The sequence below is a fragment of the Thunnus albacares genome, chromosome 1, assembly GCF_914725855.1.
Source record: "Thunnus albacares chromosome 1, fThuAlb1.1, whole genome shotgun sequence".
NCBI classification, from domain to species: domain Eukaryota; kingdom Metazoa; phylum Chordata; class Actinopteri; order Scombriformes; family Scombridae; genus Thunnus; species Thunnus albacares.
Genome location: NC_058106.1, coordinates 23,461,622 through 23,466,464, shown reverse-complemented (window position 1 = coordinate 23,466,464; position 4,843 = coordinate 23,461,622). Strand labels below are relative to the sequence as shown.

The following is a 4,843-nucleotide window of genomic DNA, read 5'->3' as shown; positions in this document are numbered from 1 at the left end:
ATGCATATACTCTATGTAATTATGCTCCATATACAGTCTTGCATGGTTCAATTCACCACAAATGAAGGCAGACAAAGAAAACAAATAAAACCATCAGCCACACAGTGGTTCCCCATCTCCCATCTGGACCATGGTAGTCTGTGAACCAATCAGAGAGTGATGCTCTATTGTAACTCATCAACCAATAGATTCTTTAACTTAAGATAATGATTTGGTTTTAATCTCTCCTCGCCAGTAGCAACACTCCCAGCAACGCTAACAATATAGAACATTTTATATTACAGAACATAATTGAACATTTTTTTTGTCTTTGCACAAATTTTACATCAACAAAAATTATGTTTTATTAAATAGTTGTGGTAATGATATGTACTGACTGCGGATGCAGGATATTTATAAAGGATATGTATAACCATACATTTTAGTGACAAACATGACAGTAGCAGTAAATATAAAGTTAAATTCTGACCAGTCAACTGAACTGGAAATTAGATACTAAATACTAAATAAGAACATTTCAAACTTTTATACTATCTTCCTAATGGCTGATGCTAGGAGGCAATTCCATTTTGCTAGTGGGATAGACTGTTACAACTGTTTTAAAACTTACCTGCTATAAGGGCTACTGAATATATACCATGTCTTTTTCAGACCCTGATTATAACTGTACTCACACTATGCTGTGTTCAAGAACATGGCATTTTCCAGGTTATCATGTTTATGATGCTGTTGCCAAAAGCAATGCATATGCCTCCAAATTGTAAGATTTCTTTTAAGATTTTTTATGCGTTTTAGCTTTTCTGTTCATATAAGGCCAAAGCTCAGAATCTTCTAAGGACCACAATACTTCCATTATAATTAAAACATAGATGTTCACCCCTCAGTGGCAATATGACTTTTCTCTGTATTTTAAAAGTGAAAATGGAAAAAGCATTTAACATTAATATCTCACAGAATACAGAAAATAAAATATAGATTTAGTAGGGTAGAATGAAGATTAAATTGAATAAGACCTGAATTCTTAAAAAGTGTACTTTAAAAAGAGGGTGAGCCAGCATGTAACATGCAAAAATGATACCCTTATTAATGCTAATCATTCATGCAAACTCAAAATGATTGACCAGTTTAAGTGAAAGTCCACCTCTAATTAATTCATAGAGCTGAAGCCATATCTTCAAATGGATGATTCATAATTCAGAAATAAAGAGTTCAAATTGTTATCAAAGAAATACTCATTTGGGCTGGTTCACTGCCTTTAATAAAGGTCACATTACAACCTCTTTCATTTTTTACATTAAGGAGTTTGGGGGCAGAGGGGAGTGTGCATAAGGAAAATATGTTATAAATATATCAAAAATATATCATAACCATCATTATTACAATCACCATGAAAAACATTATCATGACTATCATCATCATCCGTAACATTCCCGTCATCGCCATCATTAACATTATACATCATCATCACCAGCATTATTACATCATCATTTATGTCAATTAACCTGCTACAGCACATGTGCTAAATGAGGAGTCCTATCTGAATTATTGCATTTATACGCTGTTGAAATTATGAAAATAGGATTTTTTTTGGTACACTGTATTGTACAATGTAAGGTGAAGTTTGTTTTGGTGTTGGCATAGTATCTTTTGGATGTATTGGGGGTGTTGATTGTGGTGAAATATGCTCATATAAGATTTTTTGTCAGTAATGTGTTTCCTACATACCTTTGCAACTAAAACCAAAAAATGGTGTGTGTCAGAACTGTCTTTCTGTTATTACTTATGTAACAGGGACATCCCCATGACCTTTGCATGTGAATGGACAATAGTGTGTACAGCTATACAGGTGAGTGTGTGCAGCAACAAAATTGTGACTGCTTGACATTATTTTCTTTGAGTAGACTATACAGTAATATTTCATCTAAGCTCCACTTTCGTTGTACTAGCAACCTAGGATGCTGTTATTAAACGATATATATATATTTAGTTATTAATAAGGTTTTGAAACAAGGATTAAGGGGAGCACAGTAAAGCCAGAAACAACTCCTATGTTTTGGCAGCAGGCTTTAAAACCGATACAGCAACACTAATGGCTGGTCAGCCTGCTACAGCTAAGTATCTACTGTAAGATGTAAACAGATTGAACCAGCACGACTGTTGATGTTACACATACATGAAAGGTTATTGATTTGTGACATCATTAGACAGTAACATAAAACTCTTTCTTATTCTACAGCAAAAACTTTACAATTCTTGTCTGCCACATACATGTTGTATCTCAAACATTCACCTACATGCCATTCTTAAACCACAAGATGCTTATATTTCATCTCTGAAAAAGCTGACTTTTTAAATTGCAAACTGCCAGTTTCTATTTAGCATTTTTTATATGTGGGCATGTCTTTGAAGGAAGAGGAACTGAATTGCTATGCTTAAGTATTTTGTCAGAATATGTGCAATACATCACATTGCATCAGACCAAGTCTGATAGCTAGTTTTAATATCTCCTCTTAAGTTTCAGTGTTACAAGTTCCATTTGTCATTATCTCTTAGCAAAGTGAACCAAGCTAATTTCGGGTGAAAGAATGAACAAATATTGCAAGCTTTTGTCAACATTTGTGAAAACTGGGTTAACGAAGATAAAGCAGTTGAATAGGCTACCTTTAGGGAGTTCAAGCTTGTAAGCTCAGGACTACAGTGTGAGTTTTTTACAGAATAGATTATAACTGTTCAGCTGCAGTATTGAAGCAACTTCATGCATATGCTATGTGTAATTATGCTCCATATACAGCCTTGCATGGTTCAATTCACTACGAGTGAAGGCAGACAAAGAAAACAAATAAAAACATAAGCTGCACAGTGGCTCCCCATCTCCCATCTGAACCATGGTAGTCTGTGAACCAATCAGTAAGTGACGCTCTATTGTAACTCATCAATCAATAGATTCTTTAACTTAATGTTATGATTTGGTTTTAATTTCTCCTCGCCAGTAGCAACACTCCGAGCAAGATGGCTCCTGCAGCAATAACGGCACCACCAATGAGGAAGGGTTTCAGGTGTTCCAGAGAGTCCGTGCCAGAGGCCGCAGCCTCATCACCTGCCGCTGGTGCTTCAGCCTCTGCTGCCCCATCCTGGGGAGGAGGTTGTTCAGGCTCAGGGGCCGCAGGGGCAGGGTCAGCCTTCCGTGGGGGTGCGGGCTCCTTCTTCTCTGCTTTAGATGCCACCTTGGGCGCTGGAGCCCCGGACTTGGCCTTGGCTTCCATGGACAGAGGTGTGGTCTGGTCAGGAGGAGTCTTTATAAGGTCAGCTCTGTGCTGCTTGACTGAGGAAAAACAGCAAACAGACACAGACAGATTATCCTTCTAAATTAGGCTCAGACATCATGTCATCTGCTCTGCAGAGTGTTAAGACACTGTCATATGAAAGGGCCTTCAAAATCCATGTATTCACTGTACAGCAGTTTAGCAGTCATGTGGCAGCAGGGCCTTAAATGTGACCTTGGAAAAAGATGACATTGATGGGAACACTCGGATGCTCAGAGGAACAGCGAAATGTTTATTTTGGTCACAGCAGCTGTGACACAATCTTGTGCTAAAGAAATAATGTTACAACTGCTTCCTCTGTAAAGCTTTTTCATGGGACAATCTGCTAGATTTATGATGGAGGAAGGGGGAATGATACTGCAGCTGCAGAGCTTATTCATAGTTAAGGACTGAATCTTTATTTGTTTGATCTTGACAAGAGCCTAATCCAGATGCAATAACATGTCGATTTAATCTCCCTCTCTATATTTCTCTGTCCTCTCGCACTGTAAAACTGCGTGAGTCATATGTGCTATAAATGGAGGACAAGATGGAGGCGAGAAATAAGGACCACAGTGACTGCCACAGAGGAAATCAGTGAAAATTCAAATGAGAAAAGAAGAATGAACAGCAATAAATACTGCTGACATTGAGTGCAGCTTGCACTTGACAGAATGCAGGCTGGACTAGTCGTAACAAAAATGCTCACTATAAAATCCTGCAGTGATGTGATGAGAGAAAATTTGGACATTACATACCTCTCCAATAGCCCTGTAGAGATTACAAGAATAACGGATGGAGGAACCGCAGCAGTAGCTGGAAGTCAGAATGTCCTTAGTATAAGAAAATGAGAGAAAGCGGAGAGATGGAGGACACTGAAAGCAGGAGGGAGGAGAATGGGAGAGGGAGAGGAGGAGAGACTGGGATGTACCATCTAGTGCTCAAAATAGGGGGAGTCAATTTTTTGATTACATCCTGTGTTTAGAGGCCTAAAAAATCAAATTCCAGGGATTTTTTTTTATGGCTACAGTAAGTGTTATTTCAATGATGCAATGCAATATCATGCTAATTTGTAATTAATTATTAATTCATTAACTTAATAATAAAATATTGGTCCTTTAAAAATGTTTTTTTCTGGTTTCATAAGAGGAAACAGGTGCACTTCTACTGCACCAAAACGCATCAGCAGATTTGGAAGCCTCTTAACTGGAAATTAATTAATTATCTAAAAGATCAATACATGAGGTGATTGTTTTTGCTGATTTTTAATTATAGACTGCAGCTTTTTTCTGACTTTGTTCAGGTGAATATATTTGTTTCTGGTTACTTTTAGTACATTGCAATCTGTAAGTATTTGGACAGTGATTTTTTTTTTTTTTTTTTTGCCTCTGTCCTCAAGCACATAGGACTTGAAATTAGACAATGACAGTGAGGTTAAAGGGCTAATTTTCACCTTTCTGACAATGCAGTTGGAAAATGACAAGGTTACAGTTCCCAAACTGCTCATCTGTGTATGTAAACGCCCTCAAAATTAAAGCTGA

At 37.3% G+C, this 4,843-nt stretch overlaps 1 long non-coding RNA gene across 1 annotated transcript; it reads right to left on the bottom strand.

Moving 5' to 3' along the window:
• Nucleotides 1-1,240: 1,240 nt before the first annotated feature.
• LOC122981756 lies at nucleotides 1,241-4,843 on the bottom strand. Its single transcript, XR_006403300.1, has 2 exons — nucleotides 4,061-4,843; nucleotides 1,241-3,322 (listed from the first exon to the last, which is right to left on the bottom strand). It is a non-coding gene; the product is annotated as an uncharacterized LOC122981756 (long non-coding RNA).